A 14,682-nucleotide genomic window follows, 5' to 3' on the forward strand; every position below is an offset into this window, starting at 1 on the left:
ACTTTTTCTGGGACCTGATGGGACAACTGAGCTCACTTGGCTCTGCTCCATGTGGCTTCTCATCTTCCAGCAGGCTAGCCTATTCTTGTTGAGAACAAGAGAGCATCATGAGATGCTGAAGGAAGGGGAGCAATAGAGATAGCCAACGTGTCCGTGTCCTCTTGGGGCTAAGCTTAAAGCTGGCATTCTCTGCATTTTCTTCCACAATCTACTGGCAGAAAGAGGTCAAGGGGACAGTCAAGTCAAATCAGAGGGTAGAGAGATAGACTCCACCACATGAAGGAAGGGACTGCAAAATCACATGGAAAAGAAGGTGCACAGAAGAAAGGGTGAAGAACTGGGGCCACACAATGGCTTTACTTGGGGACAGGAAAGAACATACGGGAAGTGGTATTTGGCTTCAAACTACCTCAACTAAGAAAATGCAATTTGCCAAGTGAGAAAGGTAAAGGATGCAAAGCACATAGAGATCTTACCCACCATTCAGGCAGCAGTGTCTTCGGGATCATAAAGAGAAGCCGTATGAGGTATCAGTAACCTAGGTAAACAGCAGCCAGCACTGAGGCACCTGAGAAGGCAGGTAGTGCTAAATCCTAGTGCTAAGCTCTACCTTTAGAGTCATCTATGACGAGCAGGGGGCTGAGCCGGCTGGTAGAGAGTGGAGGTGGCAGTTCTCAGTAAACTATGTTTTGTTGCAGGAACGTTTTGGCTTACTTGAAGGACTGTGGATACCTAGAGTTGATCTCTTCTAGAAAACCCCATAATTTCAAAGCCACATTTTTATTTGACTCTAGTCAGTTCGTGCTTCCCACCTGATGAAATCCCTTTGGTTTTCTCCACTACATATAGAATGATTCGTTGTTGTGTTTTCAGCATAGGTACATCTGTCTGAGAGCAAATATTCAATAGCAAAAAGAAATGAGAGCCAGATTCATTCTCCTCCGATTACATTATGACACAGGAGGACACCCACCAGTAGTTTTATTCATTATTGGATATTAAAATCAAAGGCCTTTAATATGCAGCAACAGTGTTGTCCAAATTAAAGCCCATCTGTGCATCCTTGTAGAAGTTTTCATAGCATAATGCACAGGCAATTTTAATAAACCTATTATTTTTTCAGTCTGCCCCAAAGGACTGACTGAAACTTCAGCATTATCTTAATGCCTCTTGAAAGCTCTTTTCTCAATCTAGGTCTTTTAAAACTAGACCGGCTGACCATGGGCAATGCAGTCACCAGTTGTCAAGAGACACCTACTGCTCTAATGCAGCCCAGCATGTCTGTCCCCAAGATACAGACCCCTTTCCTCCTTCCTGTCTGCCTCAACCACATTTCTAAGAGCTCCATCAGCTTTTACATTTTTCTGATCAAAACCTGAGTAAGGTACCAGTAACTCTGGCCTCAGAAATGCCGCCTTTTTCATCCATGTTTCCTTCTCTTGTCATAAATATTAGTGGCAGAAAATTTAGAAATGGGAAACATAATCTGAATGGACTTCCAATGTGTGGTTCAGATTCTTAAAGAAACTTCAGGGGTAACAAAACTCTGCTGCTATAGCTGCACTTCAGTTGCTTTAAATTATAAGATTTAGAGAGCTGTTCAATTCCTTCCTCTGTCCACTTACCAACTTTCTTTTAGTATCAAGTCCCATCTCAAATGCCAAAATAGTCTCTGACATTCTTTCATGGTTGAGGGGAGGAAGCAAGAGATCTTAATAGAATATGGGTTCCAGAAGAGGCAGACAAATCTGGGTTTGAGCTTTTGAGAAGTTATTTAAACTTCTCTAAGCCTTGTTTTCTTCATATTCAAGTATAATTTAAAATGGTATCTACTTCCTAAGATTGTTTTGAGAATTAAGTGAGACAGGACATGTCCCATTACACATTCAGCATTCAGTACACGTGAAAAATTGCTATTATTACTGTAGAATAATAACTCACTCAGTCTTAAGATCTGTCTTAAAAATAAATAGAATGTGACACTACCTAGACTTACTATAGCTCTATTAGTCAAATACTGTTACAAGCACTTTCAATATATTATCTCATCTAATACAAGTGGTTTCTACGTATTAACTCATTTAATACTCACAACAGTGCCACAAGTGACACACTTTTATTATTGTGTCTTACACATAAGGACACTATGGCACAAGAAGCTATGTGACTCAGCTGAGGTCACACGACTAGAAAGTTGCAGATCAGGACTCTAAACCCAAGCTGTCTGGTTCCAGAGGCTATACTTCCAACTATGATATTATGCGACTTCTGGAGAGAAACTGTCCTTTTGGAAAGGAGGATGCTATAGTTATCATACATTTCTCCAGTGGTTACATAGCTCTAATTAGATGTATGGCTTGTTGACTGAGTTAGGTGTTCCAAAATATTTTCCTTCCTCCTTTAGAATATAAAATCCTCTGGGGCAGCAGCAACGCATATTGTTTTCCTTGTGCTGTAGCATAATGTTCTGTAAGCTGCAGGTCGACAGCAGGTCTTATTGTCTGGCTTTCTCTGGCGCTCATTTTCCCAAAGGCCTTCTAGGAACTATAAGTGGGTCCCAGGGGCTGAGAGTTAAAAAGGTCCCGAGGTTGGGCCTCTCCTCTCCCACCCCCTTGCAAAATTCTCATTAACAGTTCTCAGGCAGCTAAGCCCTTGTCCATGTGAAGGAATCCCAGATTCCTGGGATTTCATAGGAAACCTATGAAATGATGGTGCCCACAGCTGCCAGCCTCCTGCTTGGTGGTGAGCCCAGCACTGCCCAGAGCTCCACTTGCCACGGCCTATAGGTTCCCTGGACCACGGCCCAGATGCCTGTGAAAGCTGACAGGTGAGAACCAACCCAAAGGGAAGCCAAAGAGAGCTCAAAGGAAATACTGAACAGTCTTTTTTGATCACCAGAATACTTTTCATTCGAAGATTTTTAGAAATGTTTAAAAATTAGACTTTGTAGGCAAAATGTTGCCCTTAATGGAAGATTAGGGACATTACAGGAGGCTACATAATGTACACTATTTTAATGGTTAAAAGGTTTAACATGAAAACAAATACCCTGCTATTTACTATCCCAATAACTCTACATAAAATAAAACTCATGATATAAAAGAAATTGAATGTATCAAATCTTTCCCAGTTTGGACTTTTCCTTATAACACATTGCATGTATGAAGTGGAATCTATTCAGCATTTGAGTTACATGCTGGTATTTAAAGCCTGTTTGGCCCTCCTGCTTAGCAGTCAGGGAAGGTGGGTTCAGATCCAAGCTCCATTTCTAAGTAGTTATGTGACACTGCAAAAGTTATTTCGCTCTCTCTTAACCTCAGTGTTTTTCATCTGTAAAATGGGGATAGTGATATTTCTACCTCTTAGGATTATTTTGAGAATTAAATCCAAAATGACATACAAAGAACCTAGCACTTAGCAGTTACTCAATTAAAGCATATTATTATTGATATAAATATAGACTGATACATAGATTCTGGTCATTCACTAGAATCTAAACACCATGAAGACAGAGACTTCGTTCCATTCACTGATATACCAGCATGTAGAACAGTGCCAGGCACATATTAGGAGTTCAGAAACTGGTCAAGTGTTTGAAACAATTTGAGAAAATTTACAGCAGGTTTGTAGTGAAGACTGAATCCTATTCTATGTTAGCGGAAGAGGGGCAAAGCTTCCATGTACAGTTGTATATTAGTACTACCTTAGAACTAATTTTAGTTCACATCACCTGTTAATCTTGTCTTTTATCTCTTTTTCCTTTTCTTCCTCACTCTCTCTTTCTGGCTTTCCTTTGCATTTCTTATCGATCCAGGGTGTATAAACTATCAGCCCTTATCCTCCCATAGGGATGGTGATCCATTTTGTCTAGTTGACTCTCTTTACAGATGTTAATGTCACAAACCTCTGGGTTAAAAGGAAACTGACTCTCTTTCTATGTAGAAATTTTAGCTTAGTCAGTGGGAAAAGGCAGCTTTTCTCTTCCAGCTATGATCTTTGAGTCACAGGTATACAAGAGGAGAGTTTGAAATAGAATGTGGACATCTCAACAACGCAAACTTATTCTCCAAAAGGAATTGCATACCTCCCCCAGGAAGTGTAAGAGATATTTTTACAGCTCAGTCTCAACTCATGGTTATGATACAAACATCAGCACATCTGATTTTTAAGAAACTAGAAAGAGAGAGAGAGATTGGTATCAATGCAGAAGTTTTATAAACCCAGAAGATTGAATTCGTGGGTATGTGGTCACATATTATTGAAAGTTAGCAATAACTGTACAAGAAGATCACACATGTTTGATTTAGGGAGGGTCTGGAGTAGTCCTCATGATCTGAACCTAAATCTGAGCCTGATTTCTTAATTAATGGAAGTGAACAGAATCTTCAAGTTAACTGGCTGTTCTGGCTCCATGAGAATCTCTTAATCCAGTGCTTCAGGACACCATCATATCCTTACTCATATTAATTCATATGAATATTCATACTCATTCTTCACTCTAGGCCGGAACCTAAGGGGAAAGACAGCCAAGAAGACCTGGTCTTTACCCTGAAGGTGATTACACTCTGATGTATCACAAGCCTAACATGCATTTGGTGATTAGAGAAGAGCTAAGTGAGAAGCATTGGATTCTAAGAGTGAAACAATCACACAGAGAGCTTTGTGGGCTAAGCAGCAGGAGGAGAGTTTATGGACAAAATACAACTTGAATTAGGACTTGATGATGGCTAGGACTGAGAAAACAATGGGAAAGAGGGGACACAACCGCAGTAGTGGGAATACCATAAGGAAATAAGTCCCAGAACAGTGGGGGAGGCGGAGAGTGGTGGGAAACAAGACTGAAGGAGAGTTTCAACTTGAACACGATAGACACGGGGTTGAGGTCTCTTAGGGGTTTTTCAGCAAGGAAATGATATGTTAAAAGTGTTCTTTATTCAACAACTAGCACCACTTTTGGCAAGAGATTTTGCCTGGTGCTGTGAGGAAAAGACGAATGAGTCCAACTCTTTGCTCTAGAAAGGTTTAGCATTCATCAGAATCTGACTAGGAAGTCTTGTGTTAGAATGATGTATTTGAATGGCTATATGTGTTTTTCTTTTAATTTTTATTTTATACTGGAGTATAGTTGATTTACGATGTTATGTTAGTTTTAGGTGTACAGCAAAGTGATTCAGTTATACATATACATATATCTATTCTTTTTCAGATTCTTTTCCCATATAGGTTATTACAGAATATTGAGTAGAGTTCCCTGTGCTACACAGTAGGTCCTTGTTGGTTATCTATTTTATATATAGTAGTGTGTATTTGTTAATCCCAAACTCTTAAATATGTGTTTTAAAATGTCCATTTCAGCAATGTTTGGAGGAAAGTTTATTATTAAGTTAAATGTAAACCCTCTTAAAGCCTTCATTAAAAATTCTTCTTCTCTCTTGGTTCAAATCCACTTAAGACTCGATTGTAGAACTGATTGGCACAAAAATATCTGTGGTTCAGAAAAAAGTCTCCAAAGACTGGCATTTAATTTTGTCCAGTATCAGAGTTCAAGATATGGATTCTGAAGGCAGATATAATTTCTGGACTTAGATCCTCTTAGCCTAATAGCTCTTTCTTTTTTTTTTTTTTTTATAGGAGTTCAAGATGCTCATTCCGATTCTGGCTATGACCTGCCAGGATCTCTTACCCAAAGCGGATACTAACATCTGTTGTTTTCACTTGGGATGCCTCAGATTTTACAAGCCATATTAATTGTCAAGACTGGACAAGTAACTCACCACGTTTATCTTTTTGCTAGATTCCAAAGTTATGTGGCTGATATTAAAGTGTCAGTTCCTTGACCTTTGGATCCACAGAGGAGCCTCAGAGGACATTCCCAGCATTTGAAAGCAAGCTGTGAAAACTTGGTACTGGAAAGAAACGTTACTTGCAGTTTAATAGTCTTTGGGGTTAGTGTGGTACTGTTTTAAAAAGTACTTTGTGTTCTTGGAGATTTAGTTGAACAAATTTAGAGCACAGTGTAAGTTAATGTCATTATTCCTTAGAATTACTGAATTTTTAGTGATAAGAGGTTTGAAAATAAGTTATTTTCCTTGTGATTCTATATTATTGGACTCCTTAGGTATATATACTTGGGAAAGTGCCCTTAGAAATGCTCTTTGATCTGCTGCAGAGAACCCTGTTTTCTCAAGAATGCCTAGGACTCTGGAGAGTATTATTCTAGGGACATCTTGATGAATAGGAAAACATTTTTACATCCCTCAAACTTGAACTAATTAAAATGAACACAGTTGTGGCTGGGTAAAAGGCAAATGAAATTTTAAATAGTGATTAACAAAATCTATATTCCAGGGTAAGAAATGAGTATGGTCAAGGAAATGAGGCTTATCAAGTCTTTCCACTTGCCTCACAAATCTTCTGTGAATTAATAATCACTGACATTTTTATGAAACAATGTCATTCTCAGCACAAGTCCCCGCTTTCTGTATTATGACCACCTTTATAAAGGCTTACCTCAAAGTGAGAGGAATTAAAAAGAAGTCTTCACAGAACTCTTCAAACAATTACCAGAGGAGCAGCAGAGGGAAATAAGGGCTCAACTTATTCTGCCCTGAAAAATTCTGTCAACTAACATAAAAGTAATATGAGTACATTGAGAAGAGAATATAAATGCCATATAATTACAGAGAACCCAAACTAGATGAATTATCAGGGAAGACTCTGAACTGGAGAAACAGGCTCTGTGACAGTCATTACCTTTTAAAAGTCTCTTATTAGATTAAGGTATCACAATTTGAGTTTTCTACGTCCACTAAGGCCCAGTAAAAACCCATGAAAATAGAACAATGTAAAACTTATTTGTTCATTAGTATAAAAGCAATTTGAAGCAAAAGTACATCTCTGCTACATTTCATTTTCTAAGAAAGAATGATAAACTTGCATTTGAAGTTTGAAACTCTTTTAGCAATCAAGAGGAACTTTTCTATGGTTAAAGATTCTTTATTAATCACAGTGAATTACACCTTCAACATTATCTTCAGTCTCTTCCTAAATTAGTTTAACCTACTTAGAGAGTCTTTTAGGATGTCAATGATAAAGCAAGTTCTTGAGACTAAAAACATAGGGTCTTCCTCCAATGACTTCACTTCTCCATATATACATAAGAGATGTTCCATCTGATACCCTTGGTTCCAAAAAGAGAAACTTGAACATCAAAGCAAGTAAAGCAATTGCCTGCTGATATATTATGAGTGGTGGTAATTATACAAGTAGTAATAGTAAAATGAGTGAATGATAAAAATTGAAGAGTCTCCCAACACCTCTGATAGTGCTTATGAAAATAATCATAATGTACAGTGTTTTGGGGCAAATTTATAGTTTTTTCTAAACTAGCACCTATCAATTTTTTTTATACTCAGAACACTCTTTGAGGTATGAAAGTCACATGCCATTCCATGAGTTCAGCAGATTAATACATTTAGGCCAAGAGAAATAAAATGACTGGTTAAGATCATGGATTTAACAGCAATCAGGATGACAATCCTGGTGTTCCTGGCTCTGAGTCAGAATTCTTTCTATAATAACAGACAGGTGTTATGTCTATCATCTACCATCACAGCTCTACCCACATCTTTATCTCCAAAGAGGAAGTGCTGGTGGCACTATGGCAGCATGTACCTCCATACGCATGTATAAATAAAAACCCATGTGCCCAGATCCCTTCTTTGAAGAAGCTTGGTGAGCACTGACTGTTTTCTCTTGTTTCTTTTCCCTGAGAACTGTGCCATGGGTCTACCTTTAATAGAGCTACACTCTTATGTGGAATGGATACAAATATTGGCAAACCATATATCTGATAAGGGGTTAATATCTAAAATACATAAGAAACTCAAACATGTCAGTGGCAAACATCAACAATAAACGAACAACAAGAAACACCTCATTAAAAAATGGGCTAAGGATCTGAATAGACAATTCTCAAAAGAAGACATACAAATGGCCAATAGGTATATGAAGATATGCTCAACAACACTCACTAATCATCAGGGAATGCAAATCAAAACCACAATGAGGTATCATCTCATACCTATTAGAATGGCTATTATCAAAAAGACAAAAGATAACAAGCATTGGTAAGGATGTGGAGAAAAGAAAATCTTTGTACATTGTTGGTGAGAACGCAAATTAGTACAGCCTTATTGAAAACAATACGGTGGTTCCTCAAGAAATTAAAAAGAGAACTACCATATAATCTCACAATCCCACTTCTGAGTATATATCCAAAGGAAATGAAATCAGGATCTTGAAGAGATATCTGCACTCCCACGTTCATTTCATCATTATTCAAGATAAGGAAACGACCTAAGTATCCATCAACAGATGAATGGATTTAAAAAGTGATATATATATATATATGATATTCCATGGACATATGGAATGAAATATTATTCAACCTTAAAAAAGAAGGAAATCCTGGTATATGTGACAATATGGATGAATCTTGAAGACATTATGATAAGTGAAATAAGCCAGACACAGAAAGACAAATACCCCATGATCTCACTTATAAGTGAGATCTAAAAAAATCAAGCTCATAAAAGCAGAGAGTAGAATGGTGGTTGCCAAGGGCTGTGGGTCGGAAAATGAGATGTTGGTAAAAGAGTACAAAGGTTATTACGCAGGATGAATAAGTTCTGAAGATCTAATGTACAACTTGGTGACTACAGCCAATAATACCATATTGTACACTTGAAAGTTGCCAAGAGAGCTGAGCTTAAGTGTTTTTACCACACACACAAAAATTGTAACCATGTGAGGTGATAGATACATTAATTAGCTTGGTTGTTGTAATCATTTCATAATGTTCATGTATATCAAAACATCATTTTGTACACCTTTTGTATACAATTTTTATTTGTCAAGTATACTCAATAAAGCTGGGGGGAAAAAAGAACAACTGCCTGCCTTCTGTTTCATTCTTTTGAGCATTTAGCGGAGTTTGTGCAAAAAAATCTGCTGGAATCACCAAAGGTTCCACAGCAAATCAGAAAATCCTATGGATGATGTTAACAAGTTGGTATTTCTAACATCTGAAACCATGATTACTGCCTCCTAAGGATAATACAGGACTGATGCCCATAAAGATGAAGCTGATACAGGATAGACAAGTAAAAGTGGACAAAATATGTTAATATAAATATGTTTCGTGAAAAAGGCATCTATCAAAACAGGGGGACTGAGAAGTTTGCTTTCCGCTGAGTTTCTAACACCTTTATATTACAGTTAAACATGTATGCAAAGTGTTAGTGTTTAAGGTGGATCTCAGGTTATTGTGGCAAGATGCCCTGTTTTATTTGCTTGCAGATACATTAGGCATACAAACAAGAAAGATGTTATTTTGCGGCAAATAGGAAAATTTTAAGAACACTACAGATCATGTAAATTATGGTCAATTACCTGTTAATTATTTTTTCCAACACTCACAGTGCCAACAGCTGTATATTATATATGAACTGGGCACTCAATAAAGATGTGTGGGGTGGATGAGAAAGCGAATAAGCTCAGGGACTGTCCGGAAGAGTGATGTACTTAAAACAAACAGATCAAAATGGGGGAACCAAAGGGAATAAATAGGGAATGATAGATATGATATGAAAAGGAGCACTGCAGCAGAGCAAGGACAGATATTCCCCAGAAAGAAAAACCATTCACCCCGCAGCTGGTGTGAGGGGATTTTCCACCGGGGGAGCTTTTAAAATAATGGCATGGTCAAGGATTCCCCATGCCTAATTCAATGCCTGACATATGCTAAATGCTTACTTGACTCCAAATCTCTAACAGTGAAAGCATAAGATGCTTAATAAATATTTGTTCAGTAAGTGAGTTGCTCTTTAGTAGGTTGCATCACTGCCACATTGGTCCTAACTGCATTTTCAGAATTATACCATTTCCAGGAAGAAGGTAGCCTGTGCCTGACCCTTCAGCCATGCCGTGGTGAAACCTCTGAGAAGTTCTGGCATGGTGGGCTGGCCTGCACAACGTAGGATCTCTTCAATCATCATTCCCTCAGGAATTCGTTCGAAAGTAGCGTTTGCTCCAAGCGACCTTCCCTTATCTAATCATTAAATGATCATAGTTGACCACTATTGAAAAATCACTCCATGTCAGCCTCTGGTCTACACATCCTGCACATTGAACATCAGGCTCCACCCTAGCCCTTGCGACCAGGACCCACAGGTTTCCCAGACTCCCAGGTGATTCATATGTACATTGAAGTTTGAGGAGCACTGAATTAGTTCGTGTAATTCTTCCAACAGCCCTGTGAAGTGGAAAGGTTGTTCCCTTTACTTTAAAGAGAAGGAAACAGAGGCATTGAGAAGCTGAGTTACATACACAAGGAGATATAGCTTGAAAGGATCAGAGCCAAGATTCAGACCCAGCCAGGCTGGCATGGTACTGAAAATCTAAACCACAATACTATTTTTTTTTTTTTTGTGATAGCACTGCCAACAGCAGGGATCCCAAATCTCTAACAGACAAAGTACAATAAAATGAACCATTAAACCTTTGAACACTGGAACGTTAAAGGAAACCTAACGGTTTCCACCAAGTAGCAGAAAGGACATAGGCTTTGGAACCAGACAGATCTGGATTTTGCGCCTTATTCCTGGCCTGACCTTGTACTAGTCATTTATTTTATTAGTTTCCTTATCTGTCAAATTGGGTTTTAATCTGCCAGATCGTTGTAAGAATTGAAGATAATATTCTCAATTTATCTTGAAAGGTATCTGAAACCAAGAATGCCCAGTAAGTGGTCATTCTAATGAGAGGGATCTGCAATTTTATGTTTGGTATAAGTAGCCTGAAACAGTTATTTGAACTAGAATACTTGCAACACCTTGAGCAAATATCCAAACAAAACCTACACTTATTTTCCCCTTTAACTAAAAGAAAAACTATTTTTAAAATTTTCAGCAGCTTTGATAAAGATGTTAACAGTCATTTTGAAGGACAGGTTGGGTACAATAACAAGCTAGTCATTTGGCAGGAGTAGGTCAAGTACAACAAAGGACTGAAGGTTTCTATTGAATTCCCAGAGGAACTACTGAACTCTGGTCAAGAACTACAAGAACTCGGGTCACAAGATGGACCCGATCCTCAGGTCTTACCTTCTCTTCCTCTTACCTTCTCTTCCTAGTAACGGTTGAACAAGGCTGACTTACAGTTATAATGTTGTAGCCAGATCCAGAATCATTCTGGGACATCACCAATATTGATTCAATACCTGAATGACAAATAGGAAAGAACATATGCAACTTCACTGGAATTTTAGAGGTAGAAGGCAGAGCAAACTTGTCCTTCTTTCCATTTTGGTCTCTGATTTCATCAGAAAAGATGTTAAATGTAGCCACTGAACTTTGAATTTTCAAATTTTGGTTATAAACTATTGCTTTATTTGCTTATGGTGATAATAATTGAAACGGTAATGTAGGGTCCTAGCTCAGAGAATAGAGTCACCTCTTCTCTGTCGTTTGTGGAGATTCACTGTCACGCTGGCTATTGGGGAAGGACAGAAAAACAAGCTCCTAGCGCCTAAGGGAAGGAATTCTTAGCCCTTAATTCACTTTTCAAAGCCCAGGCAGAATGTTAAGGTAATTGGCCCAATCTAAAGCATATAATCTATTTTTCTTTATCTCCCAACTATTTCCCAGTACCATTAGGTTCTTATGTCAAGGTTTTCTGAGAAATAAAGCAATTATATTAATGTTGTCAATCACTGCTGCCAGGCTGATCAATAAAAACAATGTTAATCTTACTAATTAATTGCTAGCAATCACCTAACTAACTTGAAGAAACTATTAGTTGCACAAAACTGAATAAGGAAATGCTCTAAGTGATTCTTATAATATGCTATTTAAAAAACAAAAGATTTCAATTCCTCTCTAAAATACAATCTTTCAGCTCTAAAGTGAAAAACAGTAGCCTCTTCTATTTGGTTTTTGATGAGAGTATATATTTTTATTGCAATTATCATTCAAGGCTGCTGACAGCAAGTATAGCTGGAATGTTCACTACAGATGTGCTATTTGTGTAAAAGTTATCTGAATAATTTTGGTCTGACAGAGCCGGGCAAAGGTAACCCCTTCTCAGGCCCCATTATGGTTGCATAGTCACCAGGGTCATCCTGATTTAGGGGCTTCTGGTTTAACAATAGCCAAAGGGGCTTCTTTGCTTGGGTTTTTTTGGAAACAAAGGAATCATTTAAATATTCCTTTAAAAGGTTGGTTTATTGTATTGAGATTATTAAAAATTTAGTTTTGCTCTAAGAGCAGGTTAAAATGTCATGAACATTTTTACCCAGGTTGAGGCACTACTTGGGAAGGCAACCTTGGTTTCTTAAACATGGAGAATGCTTAAAGTTAGTGTTAAGTTGGTGACTGCTGGAATAGCAGGCCTCTGGCTTTTGTGGATTTAACATAGTTTCAACAGTTTGCAGGTGATTTCATGGGTGCCTCAAATATTCATTTGTAACATTGCAAAGACAGGAAATTGAATTCATGTTCTGGAAAGCTGGTGTAAACACAAGTCTTTTAGCTAGGAGGTAGGCAAGGCCCTCTAACCAACATCTCCATCTATTCTCACAAACTAAGGCTTCTAAAGTGATAAGAAAAATTTTGCTTTTCAGTATCTACCATAGGGCGGGCCTGACTCATTTTTATTTTATTTTGTTTTCACTTAATGTTTCTGAAACAAAAGCCAGTTCTTTGTGCAATGATTTACAATGTTGTGTTAATTTCTGCTGTATAGCAAAGTGATTCAGTCATACATATATATATATATACATTCTGTAAGTATTCTTATACTGTATTTACTATTTCTGTTTTTATATCATGGTAATGGAGGAGCACAAAAGTGACGGAGTGGCTGGTGAATTTTAATTCCTCCTGAGAGCGAATCAGAATTAAAACGTGATGTTAAATCAGGGAAAAGATGGATTTCTCAAATGACTTTTAAATATGCCCTTTATGATGACAGTGATATTATTAACTGTCAGTGATAGAAGAGCAAAGTTTGAATAATTTTATTTTATTTTTTTCTCCACAAATTAAAACAAAAGTACCCCACTGGTTCTTTACTCAAATTAAAAATTATGAGACTTTAAGTAGGCATTAGGGAGTAGACAGAAAAGAGTAACGCTGGCAAGGAAATTGTATTTATATGCCAATGATGAATGATACCTCCTGCCTTTTTCATTCTTATACCATGGGCAACGTTGTGGCCTAGTCTAGTATTACCTGAGGATTCATTTAATAAATATATTTGATTGCCTACTATGTGCAAGGAATTGAACTATCAAATTGAGACATCTATCTTTCCTCAGGGACTTTACAATAGGAGAAGAAGGCATGGATATAATTTATCATAATCTAGGGCAGAAGGCAGAGGTGGTATTAAAAATGCAAAACAACCGGTAGGACATAGCCAAGAGTCAATCAGAATGAACACCGCCCCAATCATATAGATGCCCGCAGTCAACAAGGGTTCCACCTGCAGAGGTGCATGCCAGGTGAATGTGTGTGCTAACAGAAGGTGACAGAGTTCTTAGGAGAGGGACAGACTGTGAATTCAGAAAATTCCCTTCTGGTTGAGGGTATCAGGGAGAAATATGGGGAGCTTTGAAGAATGGGTAGTATTTGATTAAAAATTAGATGTAGGAAACTGCTTGAGAAAAAAAAAGGCACAAATTCAGAAGAGTTCAGGGAATGTACCAAGGCCAATTAAATGTTTCAGCTTCAGTTTTCTGAATGGGGGGGACACTGCAGATGCGCTATGGGGTAGAGAGCTTGGTCAGGAGCTAGGAGAAATCCTAGGAGCCTGAAGACCAAGCCAGCCCCCGGAGGAAGGAGGAGGATTTGTTTGGACTAGTGGAAGGGTGCAGAGCATGCCAGGCTTCACCTGGTTTTGTTCCTGCAGGCTTTTGGGTAACAGAAGAAAGAGAAAACCTGGAAGGAAGATTAAACTGTACAGTTTCTGACCCTCTAGGCAAGAACGGACAAACAAAATCACTGTATTGAAAAGAAAAAGAAATCAGAAACAACACTGTTAAGTTGCCTACGTGAGGCAGGCTCAGAGCTCAAATCAGAGATCTGACAGTTACGGCAAAAACGAAAATCACATTTGCTACATACTCAGGTTTGCGACGTGAAATTCATACCTATGATGCATTTAAAGCCTTTAGCCCTTACTAAAAGGTGGCGATTATCAGTAGCTGGCAAACCTGTAAGATCTTCAAGACGTCTAAATTAAATCTTCCGTTTGCCAGTTAAACTCTTTTTTTCTTTATCTGTTTCCGCTGGAGATAGAAAATAGATCCTGTTCCATCCTCTGTGTCTTTAATGATTTTTGTTGTTCAGGGCGATTCCTTTCTTCCTCCTCCAGCTGCCTATTTGTCAAAACGTAATCCTTTCAGTTTCTCTACATTGGATGATCTTCAAACTTAACTACAGAAGTAAAAGCTGAAAGTATGCCAAGGCGATGTTGAAAAAAATGAGGGTGGCATTTCAGAGATGTACTGTATTCACACAAGTATAGTGATTCCAGCCCCATTTACTAAAACAGAGAAACAAGTTTCAGGAGGCCATAGATGACTCTCATTTGGCATTTACACCTCAGAGTCAGTCTGAC

At 38.1% G+C, this 14,682-nt stretch overlaps 1 long non-coding RNA gene across 1 annotated transcript in view; it reads left to right on the forward strand.

The window, feature by feature from the left end:
- Positions 1 to 5,761, forward strand: part of LOC307191267 — a 204,157-nt gene extending 198,396 nt beyond the window's left edge. Inside the window, exon 6 of the long non-coding RNA XR_013829677.1 lies at positions 5,632 to 5,761. This is a non-coding gene — a long non-coding RNA (uncharacterized lncRNA). The remainder of the gene's footprint in view (positions 1 to 5,631) is intronic.
- The last annotated feature ends 8,921 nt before the right edge of the window (positions 5,762 to 14,682 follow it).

Source organism: Stenella coeruleoalba (assembly GCF_951394435.1).
Source record: "Stenella coeruleoalba genome assembly, chromosome: 9".
Classification (NCBI taxonomy): domain Eukaryota; kingdom Metazoa; phylum Chordata; class Mammalia; order Artiodactyla; family Delphinidae; genus Stenella; species Stenella coeruleoalba.